Source organism: Lissotriton helveticus, chromosome 1_1, assembly GCF_964261635.1.
Source record: "Lissotriton helveticus chromosome 1_1, aLisHel1.1, whole genome shotgun sequence".
Taxonomy (NCBI): domain Eukaryota; kingdom Metazoa; phylum Chordata; class Amphibia; order Caudata; family Salamandridae; genus Lissotriton; species Lissotriton helveticus.
The window spans coordinates 1,067,645,690-1,067,665,505 of record NC_136057.1 but is presented as its reverse complement, the minus strand read 5'-3'; the positions used below and the strand labels follow the sequence as shown (position 1 = coordinate 1,067,665,505).

Sequence of the window (19,816 nt, the reverse complement as noted above, 5' to 3'; positions counted from 1 at the left end):
ACGATATCCCACTAGAAAGAAGAAAAAAAAACTTACATCTACAGAAGGACACATCAAAAACAAATGCAAAACATGTTTTACAATCACAAAAAACAGAAACCAAACATACTCGTATTACTACACACGTTGCAAAATAAACAATTACATTACAATTGAACAAAAAAGAGGTCTCTTACCAAACACATGCAACTACAGAAACAGCAGAACAACAGAACCACCAGTAACGGTACCGCACACTGCAAAAAAAAACAAAATACACATTAGAAGAAACAAAAACAACACACATTACAACAGGCTATGTCACAAATGGGGTGTCTGTCCCCAAGGGGGGAAGATTATAAATCATTATAAACGTGGGCCCCCTGGAAGCAACCCTACGGAGGGCAGAGAGGCCAAATAAAGACACGGCAGAACATACTTTTGAAAACAAATGGGCCCAAGGAAGCAATCCTTGGCCAAGGGGTCGCTCCCTATAAAAAAAAAACCCTGGAGTCTAGTGGGCTTTTCTATCCCCCCCTGGATCCAGAAAGGCTAAAAAAAACAGCTGATCTGCCCCTAGGGGGGGCAGAACAGTCTACAATATTTATAATGCCCCCTGGAAGCGACCCTTGCCCAAGGGGTCGCTTCCTTTATAAATATAATAAAATCCCTGGTGTCTAGTGGGCTTTTCTACCCCCCCTGGGTCCAAATGCGGTCCAAAAAACGGCTGATCTGCCCACAGGGGGGGCAGACAAGTCTAAAAAAACTTATGGGCCACTAGGAAGCGACCCTTCCCCAAGGGGTCGCTTCCTTTACAATTATAAACAAATCCCTGGAGTCTAGTGGGCTTTTCTGCCCCCCCTGGGTCCAGATCACGCGCTAACATGGGCGATCTGCCCCCAGGGGGGGGCAGAAAAGTCTACATTAAATTTTTATGGCCCTGGAAGCGACCCTTGCCCAAGGGGTCGCTTCCTTTACTAATAAAAACACAATCCCTGGTGTCTAGTGGGCTTTCCTGACCCCCCTGGGTCCAGATTCCGGAATAAAACGGTCGATCTGCCCCCAGGGGGGGCAGAAAAGTCTAAATAAATAAAAAATGCCCTAGGAAGCGACCCTTACCTAAGGGGTCGCTTCCTTTTATCAAAACAAATAATCCCTGGTGTCCAGTGGGCTTTTCTGCCCCCCCTGGATCGAGATCGCTCGCTAAATCGAGCGATCTGCCCCCAGGGGGGGGGGGCAGAAAAGTCTGTACTGCATTTTTGTGCCCCCTGGAAGCGACCCTTGCTCAAGGGGTCGCTTCCTTTTCTGAAAAAAAAACATCCCTGGTGTCTAGTGGGGCATTCCTGGTGCAGGATCGCGACGCTGTGCGCGATCCTGAACCAGGAATGCCCTGCATTGGGACATTAGGGGAGAGGAAACAGTGTTTCCTCCCCCCTGATGCCTCAAGGCACCGAGAAATGGTCGCCCCCACCCCACCGGAGAGCAGGAAACAGACCTACTTGCTCGACGCGCTGGAAGCAAATGGCTTCCAGCGCGTCTAGCACTTCCTGATGACGTCGGCGCGCGCGACAGCGCGCTGACGTCACCAGGAAGTGCAGAGGGGGGCGGGGGAGCAGCGCAAAGTCTTCCGCTGCCACCCCCACTACTGCCACCACGATCGGTGCCCCAGGGGGGGAGCGCCAGCGCTCCCCCAGAGGGCTGTACTGATGATGGAGCGGTTCCGTCATCAGCACAGCCCAACCGATGCTGATGACGGAACCGCTCCGTCATCAGCATCGAAGGGGTTAATAGACTGACTTATCTTTTAGATGAACATGTTAAATACACCTTGATAGCTTTATCTGATTCCTTGCTTGATATGCATAGTACTAGATTTGCTATTTTGTAGAAATGGGGTTGTTCTTCTTTCTTGTTATTGAGCTTAAGGGACCCTTGATAAAAGACTGGGTTTAGTTCCTAGGGTGGTTACCTGATGTTTTGACCTATTTTAGGTGGTGTATCCCTTGGTTCTTTGTTTTTAGTTGCATTGTGTTGTTGTTTTCTTTGTGTGCCATGTCTTTTGGATATGTTTTGTTCTAGAATTGTTTTTGTTTATTTTGTTTGTCCAACATGATTTCCTGATACTTTCGATGTTGGTGGACAATAGTCATGGGTGGAATGTAGTGCCCGGATAATTTGTCCTATTTGGACTCATGGTGACTATGGCCCACCGCCATCTCAGTATATACTCATGAATCGTTTATTTTAGCCTTATTTGTGCCTATTTGTAGGGTTTACCTATGTACTTTGACATGATTCTGTGCCTCTTTTCGGGCCTGGAGGCCTAAACTAGAGAGAAGCCATTTTTGTTCTTGCCTCAGCTGTCTGAGACGCTTGGAGGGTAAAGGTAATGTTTAGAGCTTAGCCTGTTATGTGCTAGAGAGGAGCCGGTGAAGACTGGGTCTTATCTAAGGAATGTGTTTGTCTCTTGGGTCCTAGACGCAACACGCAAGTGGCCACTGCGGGTGCGCAGGGAGCCTGGGAGCTGGCACAGGAATTCGGTGGGATTCGTGTGTCAATACAATAATTAGGAACAAGGTAAAAGGGTGGATAATTACTGACAAGAAAGGAGGAACACTAAATCATCAAAAGAGTGCACGGTACAGATAAGGTTTGTGTATTTTTATTGAACAATCATATATCAAAAAAGGGGGGGAGAGGAGGGAGGGAAAAACCAATATCTTTTATACATTCATTATGTTTTGGTCTCCGTCATATTTGTCTATTCTACAACAGCATGAAGTTATGCATATTTATTTCTCTAAGCAGATTGTTTGAGATTTACATTTGTAATGCTGTCTAGAAGATTACATTAAAAAACATGGCTAAAGATTTGAGTGTTACTACGCGCGTTTCGGCTATTTAGCCTTCATCAGGAAGCCATGATGAATTGTTCAGAAGTACCCAAAACGTATTGATGTAACTTCCTGCGATGTTGGCACGGAAGAATAGGGTGGACACTGTTCGGTTGCCGGTTGAGGAAGGTGGAGCTCTATATACGAACAAGATTGATGACAATCTTTAGTAGTGGGGTTATACGTGAATGTCCTTCCTCGCAATAAACATGAACCTATCTGTAGGTATGGTGGGTCCTCCGTTTGAAGAGATCACTGGATTTTAGGTTCTGCAGGATAGAGTGGCGATAATGGCACTAGTAAATCGTATCTTATGCTAATCACTGATATATTTGCCGATGACGGATCCTCTCTGCTTACAGTAGATAAACTGGTAGCAGGTGGAGCAAGACTCTCGTGTTGTTGATCTGTTTGAGCGGTCCGGTGCGCTTCCCACTGGTGGGTGTTTGTTGGTTTGCGAGCCGGCCGCTGATTGGGATGTTGGGCGTGCCTTCCAATCGTGGTTTCCTGTAGAGTCGCGTCCCGGTGTAGATTGAGAAACCCTTTCCTTTCTTGCATACATTCGGTGGGATTCGGTCTGCTACTGGAAATTTCCACGAGGAGAGAGCATTCTATATTATCAGAGGGCAAGAGAGCAGAGGGGGCAGATGGTTTTTGGAGCGGTTGGAATTACATGCTCAGAAGGAAACGTGCAGTGTGCTGAGAAGGAGACAGCTACAGTTTGAGTCAGAAGGATTTGTCTGTTGGAGAAACCAGGAGGAGCTGGCAGTTGGAGTGATGAGATGATTCTTTGGAGTTGATAAGGACAGTTGGTGGAGTTATTTCTGAAGTGCAGTGGGAGCCAGTGAAGTGCAGAGGCCATGAGGAACAACAGAGGTAGGCCCGTTGATGATGGTGGCTCAGTGAGCAGAGAGTCCTGATTCAACCAGAGAGGGACAGAGAGAATTGGATCCCCTTTCTGAGGGTGAGTTGTTCTAAGAATACTTTCATTATATCTGTTCATAATCAATCACTTTTCTTTCAGCTACCTATTTCTATGCCACAATTAATCGCTTTCCTTTTATTTTCTCATATGTGTTGGTGATTGCATTCTATCATTGTATCATAAAGAGCATTCATGTTTAACCATCTTTACTTTTCAGTTCTTTATATACATGTATGTGTTGGTGATTGCTTGTTAGTTGTGTAATAAAGAGACCCCTTTTACATTTGAAAGTTGTTTCCATGATGGGGTTAACCTTTCTTTTTAGCCAGGTGCTGACGAACAGAAGGATGGGACATTCCCTTCTGAGAAGGTAACTGCTGACAGGGGAGAGAGTGAATCATATTAGGGAATAATTCTTGAATGTAATAATTTGGCAGTTCTTGTGTGAGAAGGTCGGATCTCCTATCCATTACATGAGGGATAATAATAATTCATATGAGATTGAAGATATTTCCAGTAGATATTAGGTACTTAGGAAATTCCCAATAAGAGAGAGAGCAGGAGGTATTAATAGGACAGTGGGGACACTATAAAGAGAGATCGCTCAGGATAGGGCGTTATATATTGGAGCTGCTCCCCGAGGAGCGAGGGGGTAGAGTAGTCCGGGCCGGATCGTTGTGGGACAACAAGTGGGGATAATAAAAAGAGAGATCGCTCAGGATAGGGCGTTATATATTGGAGCTGCTCCCCGAGGAGCGAGGGGGTAGAGTAGTCCGGGCCGGATCGTCGTGGGACTACAAGTGGGAAAGAGCTGCTTTCCGACACGAGTGAGAGTAGGTTAGCCCAGGCCAGATTGTCGTGGGGCTATAAGGTGAGATCATAGGATATACCATGGAATTCCGTAGTTATTACTGATTTCTATAGTTAGTTCTTGGTAATCCTCTAGCTTTTAGTGGTATTTTAGCTGTGTAAGCTTTGTATATTGTGAGTTCCCCATTCCCAGGTAAGTACCCAGGTACTGTTGTAAATAGGGTCTGGGAAGGGATGAAGTTACGTGATGACTGGGTTTGTGGTGTTTGGGTGAGCTGATAACTTGGTCAGGAAATCCGGTCATTACAACTACCTATCCCTAATAGCCAAAAGCATCTTATAAACTACATTTCCACAACTATTAACTACATTTCGTTCACAAAACAAACACTTTACACACATATATCTATACTAATATAATAAAGAGAGAGCCCAAACCTTTGAGGCGGGTAATCTCAGGAACCACAGCACCAATCACAACACCCAATACAGTGTTGGAAAGGGCAGTTGCAGCAGCAGGACATAGGCTATGCAGAGGCCCACCATATACATTTAAAAGGTAAAAGAACCGTGCCAGCAAACTTGTCCCTTGTGGGCGTGTCTGCATTGTGCTGTGGGTGTGTGCTGGGGGCGTGACAAATTATGGGGGCGCGGTACTTTCCGCCCTTCATGCCATGCCTCATATCATGTGCTAATCCCACCCTGCTCTCTTTAAATACCCCTGAACCCCATAATCATAGCCCACCCTTACTCCTTAAAATAACCCAACACCCTTAAACACTAACCCATCTTAACCCTATAAATATACCCCTGTACCCCAAAACCAAAACCTAGCCCTGAACCCTATAAATACCCCTGTACCTCAAAACCCAAACCTAACCCTGAACCCTATAAATACCCCTGTACCCCAAAACCCAAACATAGCCCTGAACCCTAAAAATACCACTGTACCCCAAAACCAGCCCTGAACCCTAAAATACCCCTGTACCCCAAAACCTAAACCTAGCCCTGAACCCTTAAAATACCCCTGTACCCCAAAACCCAAACCTACCCCTGAACCCTAGAAATACCCCTGTACCCCAAAACCCAAACCTAGCCCTGAACCCAAAAATAACCCTGTACTCCAAAACCCAAACCTACCCCTGAATCCTAAAATACCCATGTACCCCAAAACCCAAACCTAGCCCTGAACCCTAAAAATACCCCTGTACCCCAAAACTCAAACCTAGCCCTGAACCCTTAAAATACCCTGTACCCCAAAACCCAAACCTACCCCTGAACCCTAAAAATACCACTATACCCCAAACCTAGCCCTGAACCCTAAAAATACCCCTGTACCCCAAAACACATACCTATCCCTAAACCCTAAAACTACCCCTGTACCCCATAACCTAAAACTATATCTGAACCCTTAAAATACCCATACACCCCAAAACATATACCTCAGTACCCCAAAACATATATCCCTATACCCATACTTACCTTATCCAATCATTAAAAAAAACATGCTTTTACCATTTATGCATTTACAACGAATTTCGTTGTAAATGTATGCGTGGTAAAAGTATATAAAATGTAATGCCATGCGTTATAATGGCATTGCGGAGTCATGGTACTTTCGTAATGAAAGTATGCGGAGTGATGGTATGCGGAAAGAAAGTTGCGGAATAATGGGTGTTTAGCCTCCCCCGGTAAGTACATTGGAGGCACGGCGGCCCACATCTCCAGCAACATACTCATATTTTTTCACCACCCATTTGAAAAATGCACTTTCATTGATAGCCAGCACCGACATACACTTTTAGACACACCTCCCGCCACAAGTTCTAGAATTGCGAACTTTAGAGCTGGGGAACTACGTTCGAATCTCGGCATCAGCTCAACATCCTGTGATTCCAGGCAAATCGCTTTGTCTCCCCGTGCCTACCACAAATGAATGTGTTCTTTTGTAATGTAAATTGTGCTCATGCCATGTTGTCGAGTTCACGCTATGTAATATTGCAAGGAAAAATAAAGTAGGGAAACTTTAGTTCACACACTACTGAACGCGCACTCTTAAGTGCATCAGCAGTGCACTGTGAATCGGAGCATTTCACAGGCCTGTCACAGATGAGAAGTGCTATCAAAACGAAATCCTAAAAAACAATATATTACTGGCCGGCAGCAATTCATACCCGGACAACGTCGGGACGGGCTGCTAGTTAATATAATATTTTACCAAATAATATTTAATTGGTATATATATATATATATATATATATATTTTTTTTTTTAATATACTAAATATATATTCACAATTAAATATTATTTATCAAAATATACTATATATCACATTTACTTATAACAACATTTCCCAACCAAATAAATAGAAAAAATAAACTTACGATTTATGTTGCTTTAGACGATATATTCCAACAAGTAATAATCCTTGCATCTGTCTGTTAATCCATGGTATTAAAAAAATGCCCCTCAAAAATCCAACAAGTCCAAAATAAATCTATCCTCGACAAATCCAAGTAGTCGAAACCCTCAAAAACCCAAAAAATATGTAAAAATATAAAAATCGCTCCAGGAAAACCCGACAAATGAAAGAAAGTGTGATAACAATATTAGTTGAACCAACTAATACACACTTCTTTAAAAAAAAAAGTGCCTTTCTCCCCAACGTAACATCGATTGACAGTAACCTGCAAAAAATATCGAAAGCATACCCACCCACACAAATACACCCAAATACAGAAATTAAATACTCTAACATTTCTTTTAAATAACCAAACAACACATGTTTACTCACATTATCATCTATCTACACTAGGCCTCAAATACTAACTCAAGACATCTCACTAAAATATTACTAACACCTATAGCTCACCAAAACACGACGACCTAACAACAAATACACTTTATACATCCTAACTACACTCAAACATAAGTATTAAGTAAGATATAGGGGCCAATTCCGATCTCGGTCGGTAGGGCATCGAATCGGGTTCGGCATTGGCAGATCCGATTCGTAGGCTTGATTTCCGTCCAAATCGTACACGAATCCGGACGTCGAAGTACGATGCGAACAAGCATGAAATCTCCGTCCAAATCATTTCCGGGTCCGAACCGCTCCGTATAACTCGGTCACAAGCAAACCGTGGCACGCAATGGAGACGTTTCATGACCGAGCTAGTACGATGCTCGATTCGGACAGCCGGATCGAGTTGGAGCGTCCAGCTCGCCATAGCTCCAAGAGATGGAATTTGGGGGTCAGAGTCGGACCCCCTGTTACACGCAGCCTTACGACTCGGACACAGGGGGAGACCCATGGATCTCTCCAACACAGGCATGTACGGTGCAGATGGCACCGACGCGTACCCACTGTATGGGGCGCACTTGTCCGCGACATACCCATTCAGTCAATGGGAGCCCATGTACGCGTCGTACGATCGGCTCCCATTGACTCCTATGGGAGTCCAACCGAACCGAGTCCAACAGCATACGGCTGCATCATACTCGCTCGGTCGGACTGCAGGAGTCCAGATCGGTCAGAAAACACGCGTATCCGGCTCAGTCGGAGTGCTTTCCCACCCAGATCGGAATCACCCCATAATAATTAAAATTCCCCTTACCTTTCTCAACGTGACGCAGCGTCCAACCGTGAGCTTCTACAGTCCTGAATGACCCAAAATAACATTATGCGGTTACAAAATAGTCCCTGTAAAATTAAAATGGCTGCTTAAACATATTAAAAGAAATTAAAAAAGTAAATAATATACTAAACTATAAATGTTACATTTATATTCCTTATATTGTATAATTATTTCTACATCTTTAAAAATTAGTTTATAATATATTATGCTTTGTAAAATTATAATATTAAAATAATATAACTATATATTTATTATTATTATAATTCTGTATGTACTTTTATTAATTCTAAACATTATTAAAATGCACATTAATTATGTAGAAACGTAAAATAAAACTTACCTGTTGTAAAAAGTTATTTTCATGCAATGCAACGATGTAATAATTCATATTATTAATATGTTATATATTAATAATATTAATTAGATTTATAATTACATGTCATAATATTAATATTTTTTCCAAATGTTGTAGATTGTTAACTACAGCATTATATTGTTACAATATTATTTAAAAATCAAACATACAATCATTTATTTTAACGTATATGTATTCAAAAAATGTTTTTATTAATGTTATAAATATAATAATATTTCCCAGTAACTGTTCTAAAGTTATAAAAAAGGTTTGTTTTGTAAATCAAAATATTAATTCTTCCGGTTATAAAATGTAATGATTTCATCAAATGTTATATTCCAAAAAAAATTGCATTAACTAATAAATATGTACAAAATAAACTATCTTTCTAAAATAAAAATTGATATGTTTTCTGGATTTTTACTAATGTGTATTCCATTCTGTAAATATTTTTTGTTCTTCTCTTTCTACCTACCTCTACAAAAACAAAGCTTCTTTAAAAAATAAAAACGCCTCATTATTGTTATATGTATGTATTATTATTTAATATTTAACTTAAATGTAGTTATTTGATAAATGTACTATCTTAAATTACCTTAAATAAGAAATGTATTTATTATTAGTAAATTATAAAATATACATCAATTGCACAGTACAAATACATTATCACTGCACACAAAAAAATCTCTTATATTTCTTAACATATGATAACACATAATGTAATATTACTACAATTATTTATTTAAATGTATTAAATACACAGCAAATTACATATGTAATAGTAAAATCTTAGATAAATGACTAATCATTTCAAAAACTTATCGTGCATAAACATATATCATTTACTATTCCCAATACACTTAAATAATAGTCAGGGAAGGTGCTGGACATTAACCATCTACAATTTACTATTTCCACTCCAGTTAGGATAAAGTCAGGTAAGATGCTGGACACTAACCATATATAATTTACTATTCCCACTTCAGTTAGGATAAAGTCAAGGAAGGTGCTGGACACTAACCATCTATAATTTACTATTCCAATCCAATTAGGATAAAGTCAGGGAAGGTGCTGGGCATTAACCATATATAATTTACTATTCCCACTCCAGCTAGGTTAAAGTCAGGGATGGTGCTGGACATTAACCATATATAATTTACTATTCCCACCAGGGCCAGACTGGCTATTGGGCAGTTTGGAATGCTGCTGAGCTGGGGGCTGCTTTCGTCCATGGAGACCTGTGTGTGCTAAACTAAATTCATTTTGCGTTAAATATTTCGTAGCACACACAGGTCTCCGTGAACAAAATCAGCCCCCACTATAATTAAACCAGCCCCGGCAGCATTCCAAACTGCTTGGTAGTCAGTCCGGTCCTGATTCCCACTCCAGTTAGGATAAAGTCAGGGAAGGTGCTGGACATTAATCATATATAATTTACTATTCCCACTCCAGCTAGGTTAAAGTCAGGGAAGGTGCTGGACATTAACCATATATAATTTACTATTCCCACTCCAGTTAGGATAAAGTCAGGGAAGGTGCTGGACACTAACCATATATAATTTACTATTCCCACTCCAGTTAGGTTAAAGTCAGGGAAGGTGCTGGACATTAACCATATATAATTTACTATTCCCACTCCACTTGGTATAAAGTCAGGAAGGTGGTTTCCATTAACCATATATAATTTACTATTCAGACTCCGGTTAGGTTAAAGTCAGGGAAGGTGCTGGACACTAACCATATAAAAGTTACTATTCCCACTCCAGTTAGGATAAAGTAAGGGAAGATGCTGGACACTAACCATATATCATTTACTATTTCCACTCCAGTTAGGTTAAAGTCAGGTAAGATGCTGGACACTAACCATATATAATTTACTATTCCCACTCCAGTTAGGATAAAGTCAGGGAAGGTGCTGAACACTAACCATATATAATTTACTATTCCAATCCAATTAGGATAAAGTCAGGGAAGGTGCTGGACATTAACCATATATGATTTATTAGTCCCACTCTAGCTAGGTTAAAGTCAGGGAAGGTGCTTGACATTAACCATATATAATGTACTATTCCCAATCCAGTTAGGATAAAGTCAATGAAGGTGCTGGACATTAACCACATATAATTTACTATTCCAACTCCAGTTGGTATAAAGTCAGGGAAGGTGCTGGACATTAACCATATATAATTTACTATTCCCACTCCAGTTAGGTTAAAGTCAGGGAAGGTGCTGGGTATTAACCATATATAATTGACTATTCCCATTCCAGCTAGGTTAAAGTCAGGGAAGGTGCTGGACATTAACCATATATGATTTACTATTCCCACTCCAGTTAGGATAAAGTCAGGGAAGGTGATGGACACTAACCACATTTAATTTACTATTCCCACTCCAGTTAAGATAAAGTCAAGGAAGGTGCTGGACACTAACCATCTATAATTTACTATTCCCATTCCAATTAGGATAACGTCAGGGAAGGTGCTGGGCATTAACCATATATATTTTACTATTCCCACTCCAGCTAGGTTAAAATCAGGGAAGGTGCTGGACATTAACTATATATAATTTACTATTCCCACCAGGGCCGGACTGGCTACTGGGCAGTTTGGAATGCTGCTGAGCTGGGGGCTGCTTTCGTTCATGGAGACCTGTGTGTGCTAAACGAAATTTATTTTGCGTTAATTATTTCGAAGCACACACAGTTCCCCGTGAACAATATCAGCCCCCACTGTAATTAAACCAGCCACCAGCTCGGCAGCATTCCATACTGCTTGGTAGTCAGTCCGGTCCTGATTCCCACTCCAGTTAGGATGAAGTCAGGGAAAGTGCTGGACATTAACCATATATAATTTACTATTCCCACTCCAGCTAGGTTAAAGTCAGGGAAGGTGCTGGACATTAACCATATATAATTTACTATTCCCACACCAGTTAGGATAAAGTCAGGGAAGGTGCTGGACACTACCCATATATAATTTACTATTCCCACTCCAGTTAGGTTAAAGTCAGGGAAGGTGCTGGACATTAACCATATATAATTTACTATTCCCACTCCACTTGGTATAAAGTCAGGAAGGTGGTTTCCATTAACCATATGTAATTTACTATTCCGACTCCGGTTAGGTTAAAGTCAGGGAAGGTGCTGGACACTAACCATATAAAATGTACTATTCCCACTCCAGTTAGGATAAAGTCAGGGAAGATGCTGGACACTAACCATATATAATTTACTATTTCCACTCCAGTTAGGTTAAAGTCAGGTAAGATGCTGGACACTAACCATATATAATTTACTATTCCCACTACAGTTAGGATAAAGTCAGGGAAGGTGCTGAACACTACCCATATATAATTTACTATTCCAATCCAATTAGGATAAAGTCAGGGAAGGTGCTGGACATTAACCATATATGATTTATTAGTCCCACTCCAGCTAGGTTAAAGTCAGGGAAGGTGCTGGACATTAACCATATATAATGTACTATTCCCAATCCAGTTAGGATAAAGTCAATGAAGGTGCTGGACATTAACCACATATAATTTACTATTCCAACTCCAGTTGGTATAAAGTCAGGGAAGGTGCTGGACATTAACCATATATAATTTTCTATTCCTACTCCAGTTAGGTTAATGTCAGGTAAGGTGCTGGGTATTAACCATATATAATTTACTATTCCCACTCCAGCTAGGCTAAAGTCAGGGAAGGTGCTGGACATTAACCATATATGATTTACTATTCCCACTCCAGTTAGGATAAAGTCAGGGAAGGTGATGGACATTAACCACATTTAATTTACTATTCCCACTCCAGTTAGGATAAAGTCAGGGAAGGTGCTGGACATTGACCATATATCATTTACTTTTCCCACTCCAGTTAGGTTAAAGTCAGGAAAGGTGCTGGACACTAACCATATATAATTCACTATTCCCACTCCAGTTCGGTTAAAGTCAGAGAAGGTGGTGGCCATTAACCATATATCATTTCCTATTCCCACTCCAGTTAGGTTAAAGTCAGAGAAAGTGCTGCACACTAACCATATAAAATGTACTATTCCCACTCCAGTTAGGATAAAATCAGGGAAGATGCTGGACACTAACCATATATAATTTACTTTTTCCACTCCAGTTAGGTTAAAGTCAGGGAAGGTGCTGGCCACTAACCATATATAATTTACTATTCTCACTCCAGTTAGGATAAAGTCAGGGAAGGTGCTGGACATTAACCATATATAATTTACTATTCCCACTCCAGTTGGTATAAAGTCAGGAAGGTGGTTTCCATTAACCATATATAATTAACTATTCCCACTCCAGTTAGGATAAAGTTAGGGAAGGTGCTGGACATTAACCATATATCATTTACTTTTCCCACTCCAGTTAGGTTAAAGTCAGGAAAGGTGCTGGACACTAACCATATGTAATTTACTATTCCCACTCCAGTTCGGTTAAAGTCAGGGAAGGTGGTGGCCATTAACCATATATCATTTCCTATTCCCACTCCAGTAAGGTTAAAGTCAGGGAAGGTGCTGGAAACTAACCATATAAAATGTACTATTCCCACTCCAGTTAGGATAAAGTCAGGGAAGATGCTGGACACTAACCATATATAATTTACTATTTCCACTCCAGTTAGGTTAAAGTCAGGTAAGATGCTGGACACTAACCATATATATTTTACTATACCCACTCCAGTTAGGATAAAGTCAGGGAAGGTGCTGGACGCTAACCATATATAATTTACTATTCCCACTCCAATTAGGATAAAGTCAGGGAAGGTGGTGGACATTAACCATATATAATTTATTATTCCCACTCCAGCTAGATTAAAGTCAGGGAAGGTGCTGGACATTAACCATATATAATGTACTATTCACAATCCAGTTAGGATAAAGTCAGAGAAGGTGCTGGACATTAACCATATATAATTTACTATTCCCACTCCAGTTAAGATAAAGTCAGGGAAGGTGCTGGACATTAAACATATATCATTTACTATTCCCCCTCCAGTTAAGTTAAAGTCAGGGAAGGTGCTGGATACTAACCAGATATAATTTACTATTCCCACTCCAGTTAGGTTAAAGTCAGACATTAACCATATAATTTACTATTCCCACTCCAGTTGGTATAAAGTCAGGGAAAGTGCTGGAAATTAACCATGTATAATTTACTATTCCCACTCCAGTTGGGTTAAAGTCAGGAAAGGTGCTGGACACTAACCATATGTAATTTACTATTCCCACTCCAGTTCAGTTAAAGTCAGGGAAGGTGGTGGCCATTAACCATATATCATTTCCTATTCCCACTCCAGTAAGGTTAAAGTCAGGGAAGGTGCTGGACACTAACCATATAAAATGTACTATTCCCACTCCAGTTAGGATAAAGTCAGGGAAGATGCTGGACACTAACCATATATAATTTACTATTTCCACTCCAGTTAGGTTAAAGTCAGGTAAGATGCTGGACACTAACCATATATATTTTACTATACCCACTCCAGTTAGGATAAAGTCAGGGAAGGTGCTGGACGCTAACCATATATAATTTACTATTCCCACTCCAATTAGGATAAAGTCAGGGAAGGTGGTGGACATTAACCATATATAATTTATTATTCCCACTCCAGCTAGATTAAAGTCAGGGAAGGTGCTGGACATTAACCATGTATAATGTACTATTCACAATCCAGTTAGGATAAAGTCAGGGAAGGTGCTGGACATTAACCATATATAATTTACTATTCCCACTCCAGTTAAGATAAAGTCAGGGAAGGTGCTGGACATTAAACATATATCATTTACTATTCCCCCTCCAGTTAAGTTAAAGTCAGGGAAGGTGCTGGATACTAACCAGATATAATTTACTATTCCCACTCCAGTTAGGTTAAAGTCAGACATTACCCATATAATTTACTATTCCCACTCCAGTTGGTATAAAGTCAGGGAAAGTGCTGGAAATTAACCATGTATAATTTACTATTCCCACTCCAGTTAGGTTAAAGTCAGGGAAGGTGCTGGACCTAACCATATATCATTTACTATTCCCACTCCAATTAGGTTAAAGTCAGGAAAGGTGCTGGACATTAACCATATATGAATTACTATTCCCAATCCAGGTGGTATAAAGTCAGGGAAGATGCTGGACATTAACCATATATAATTTACTATTCCCACTCCAGTTAGGTTAAAGTCAAGAAAGGTGTTGGACACTAACAATATATAATTTACTATTCCCACTCCAGTTAGGTTAAAGTCAGGAAAGATGCTGGACATTAACCATATATAATGTACTATTCCCACTCCAGTTAGGATAAAGTCAGGGAAGGTACTGGACATGAACCATATATAATTTACTATTCCCATGCCAGTTAGGTTAAAGTCAGGGAAGGTGCTGGACACTAACCATATATAATTTACTATTCCCACTCCAGTTAGGTAAAAGTCAGGGAAGATGCTGGACATTAACCATATATAATTTACTATTCCCACTCCAGTCAGGATAAAGTCAGGGAAGGTGCTGGCCATTAACCATATATAATTTACTACTCCCACTCCAGTTAGGTTAAAGTCAGGGAAGGTGCTGGACAGTAGAGTACTGGTCAGTAAACATATATAAAAATTAAATCACACACCAATAGACATTAATTCTGTTAAACTGCTGGATAATCATTCCAGTACTCTATTAATCTTTATAATTTTATTTTAAAATTATAAATGTAAAATATATATTTTTTAAAACCCCAACCTTATCCCCTAATAACCCAACGTCCCACTCCTAAACTTAAAACTAAGGGGTCCATTATGATATTGGGTGGATTGCCTCCGCCAGGCTGGCGGTAGCCACCGCCAGCCTGGCGGAGGCAATCCGCCCGATATCATAACCAGATTTCCCCCCCCGCCATATTAGGATGGCGGAGGGACCACAGCGGATGGAAAGACCGTCCACCGCTTTTCCGCCCCGGTCGCCTTGCGGCCGGGGCGGAAAAGGAATAATATAGTGGCGGTGTCTAACAGACACCGCCAGCCATATTATGATGTCTGGTTTACAGTGCCTTTCCGCGGCGGCGATACCGCCAACGAAAGGCATGCGGTCTTCACTCTGGGGGCCCCCTGTGGGTCCCCAGAGTGAAGTACAGGTGGGGGGTGCACATGGGGGGTACCTGTGCCTGCCGCTTTGTAAATGACAACGTGAAAGTGCATTTTCAGCATTGTGGCAGCGGTGCAGAGAGCACTGCCCGCCACAAGGCTGAAAATACAGGATGTGCCCGCCACTGTGGCGGGCACATCCTAATAGCACCCCCGGCACCCCCACCCTTATGGCGAGCGGTCCCGAATTACGATGGGATGACGGGCGGGCAAAGTCCGCCCATCATCCTAATGAGGCCCTAAATTTCTAATTATAAAATATTTTAAAATTTGTAATTTTAAATGGAATGTATAATGTGATACTAATATTTTTTAAACACTCCCCGCCCTTATCCACTAATAACCCAACATCCCACCCCTAAAACAAAGATATCATTTCCATTTTATTTTTAAAATTCGTATTTTTAAATATTTTAAATTAAACATTTTTATTTTAATTTCTAAATGTATAGAATTATTTTTAAAACACTCCCCATTCTTATCCCTTCTATAACCCAACATCCCGCTCCTAAAACCAACATATAGGGGTCGATTCCGATCCTGGAAAAAAAGCGTCCGTACGATTCGTATCCGGAGCCCTCTCCGTACGAATCATAAACATGCCGCACGACCCGACGAGTACGATCCGGACCGGGGTATGAGGACGCGATTTGTATGGTCCACGTCAGGTAAGGACGATTCATACGGAAAAGCACACAATCACATACATACCGTACGGTCCGTACACCCCATGATTGTGGGGTAAGGTGCGTCTCTGTACGATTCGTACGGAGTACAGCTCCTGGTACGAATCGTACTTCGTCGTACGTACGGGGGACGTTGCAGGGTACGATTCGTACAGGAAAAACGCTCTGTACGGCTATTCGGAGCAGTTTTTCCCGAATCAAAATCGACCCCCATATTGTTTAAATTAAATTAACATTTCTATTTTTAAAATATTTTAAAATGTAATTTTTTTTAAAATTCATGTGTAATTTAATACTAATATTTTTAAAACACTCCCGACCCTTATCCCCTAATAACACAACATCCCGCTCCTAAAACAAACATAATTTTGAAATTAAATTAAATTTTCTATTTTTAAAATATTTTAATATTTACAAATTGTGATTTAATGTGTAATTCAATACTAAGGGCATCATTAGGATGGAGGGTGGACTTTGTCCGCCCGCCATCCTCACGGTAAAAGTGACTACCCGCCATAAGGGCGGGGGTCCCCTGGGGGCAATTAGGATGCGCCCGCCACAGAGGCGGGCACATCATGCATTCCTGGTATTGTGGCGGGCAGTGCACTCAGCACCGCCCGCCACAATGCCAGGAAGGCATGTTGTGCTCTTCCATGCACAACATGGTTCATGGAACTGCTGGGGGGTACCATAGGTACCCCCATATGCACCCCCCACCCCACAGAGTACCTGGGGGCCCGCAACGGGCCACCGCGGTCATTTCCCGCATGCCTTTCCGTGGCGGCAATGCCGCCATGGAAAGGCATCTTTCCGCACCCATCTTAATATGGCTGGCGGTGTCTAACAGACACTACCACAATATTAAACCCTTTTCCGCCCGGTCAACTGGAGAAAATTTAACTAACACTTTTTTCTCCAAGACGAGCAACACACCAAAAAATCCATATAAATAATTCAAAGCTGTATTCTTTTCACTTCCAGAAAAAAAGAATCAGCATTGTAAACATATACAAAGAACAGAGAGCAACGAGTAGCAAAGAACACCAATCCAAAAGGTAATTAGAACTGAAACAATTTCTCAAATCTAAATATTTTTTTTCCACAGGAAGATATAATGTTTGCCAAACAAAGCAGTTAATCATCAATAAATGGTTTTAGAACAGACTTTAAAAATGAACAAATAAAAAAAACAATTATCTGAAATGAGATTAAAACTTACATTGTTTTCTACATTTTTACTTCAATTCAGATAATGTCATCAAATAAGACAGCAAATTACATCAAGCAAGGGAAACCGCCTCCTCAAGCATGCAGGGTACATTTATTGCAAGGAGAGACTAACTGAACCAAGGTGTCATTTGAGGTGTGCAATACTACTCAACCCATTGCAAAGGCAGAGCAGTTACTCTGGGTGACTCTGTTTTAAGAACCACAGACCATAACCACTCTGCCTCTGCAATGGAGATTGAGGTAAGAGAAACAATAAATGAAATGAAGGAAATTGCAAGCACCTCCATTGACTCATGTGGTTCAATTTTGAGGGAGGTTGCACAACATGTCCCAACTCATGTTGCCAGCAGTATGCCCATTATACCCAATCTGAGAGGTATTATAAAACGCAACAAAGAGGCAAGTAACCCACAAAGAGTTACACCACAAACATTCTCTGACATACTTATTCCTCCTGAAATCTCTGTTTCTATTTCCAGTGAACCTTTTTTACTGCATGACAATAAAAACCCTCTGAAAAGAATCCTCATATTTAGCACACAACGTAATCTTCTTAAGTTGGTGAATAGTGATGTTTGGATGATAGATGGGACGTTTAAAAGCACGCCCCATCCTTTAACCCAAATGTACACCATTCATGCTGAAATTAACAATACAGTAGTCCCTTTAGTATACAGTTTGCTACCTGATAAACAATCCACAACTTACACTGAACTTTTAACAGTGTTAAAATCCAAAACATCCAACAAAAGTCCTAGGAAAATTATTATTGAATTTGAATTTGCAATGATTAATGTTATTACCAAAATGTACGTGGATACACAAATTCAGGGATGTTTTTTCCACTTTTCCCAGACATTTTGGCGTAAGATACAAAAAACATCCTTAGTTGTGGATTATGTATCGGATAGCAAACTACAATACGAACTAAAAAACCTAACTGCACTTTGCTTTGTTCCTCCTGATAGTGTAGACGAGTATTACACTGCAATTACAGAATCTTTTATACCACAAACGAAGAAAAATTGGCCCCCCTACTAAATTATTTTGAAGACACATGGATTGGGCATCTAAGCAGATCAGGTTCCAGGAAGAAGCCACATTTCAATGTGGAGTGGTGGAACTGCTACTCGAGCTGCTAAGAAGGAGGAGCAAAGACAAACAATACCATAGAGCAGAGGTCTTCAAACTTTTGGATGCTGAGACCCCCCCAGTCAAAATTTTCAGGAGTAAGGACCCCTCCTGACAAACAATTCTAAACCTATAGGCAGAGCTACTGGAATTATGAGGCAGGTGAGGGCCAAATTATGCGGCAGGCTTGACTAAATTGTATGGTAAGAAAAAATAAATAATACTATGTGATGCCGCATATTTTGGGATAGTATTGCTTCATTATTTTGACATTTCTACACACAGTAACACTGAGGAAAGATTTCATCTCATCAGTACCAGTTTATGATGAAAATACAGCAATAAACAACAGAAAGATGTCTAGTCAACCTTTGTGAAGGGCCTTCCACTCCTCAGGAATAAGTGCTGCCACATTAGAAGCTCACCTGGCACTGGCCGGGAGCAGCAAGGGTCCCTTAAAACCCTGGCAGCCTTATGCAGAGTTAAGCAGTTTACCCATGCCACTTTCCTCTCACCCCCTCCCTTCCATCCCTCTCTCCTCTTCCAACCCTGGATCCCTCTCTTACTTTGCAAGCCATTTTCTTCCACCCCTATTTACAACTTCTGAACTCTCCCCATTCAACCTCTCACTTCTTGTTTAATCACCTCTTGCCATTCTGTCTTTTCACTGCCCTCCTCTCTCAAATGTATCTCATGGCCTCTCTCTACACATCACCTCTCTCTCCCCTCAGCACCTCTCATTCACCTCAAGTCTCTTCCTTCAAATTTCTGTCTATTTGTATCTTACACCTGTCCAGTCCACCATTCATCTTTCACATCTCCCCTTTGTTCTTCCACACCTTCTTGAACTAGCGTCCCTCTCCCCTATTACCTCAGCACCCAGCTCAGTACTCCCTCTCTTCCCTCACCGCTGATGTCCCTCACCCACGTCGGACCAAATTCTCTTTTTATGTCACAGATCATCACTCAGCTATCTTCTCTCACCGTTTAACAGTATCCCTCTTCTGTGCCCTTACCTTTCGCTCA

General features: G+C 41.0%; 1 long non-coding RNA gene across 1 annotated transcript in view; it reads left to right on the top strand.

Moving 5' to 3' along the window:
• Positions 1-3,440: 3,440 nt before the first annotated feature.
• LOC144772168 (uncharacterized) overlaps positions 3,441-19,816 on the top strand; it is a 123,147-nt gene continuing 106,771 nt past the window's right edge. The window contains exon 1 of the long non-coding RNA XR_013599679.1: positions 3,441-3,837. This is a non-coding gene — a long non-coding RNA (uncharacterized LOC144772168). The remainder of the gene's footprint in view (positions 3,838-19,816) is intronic.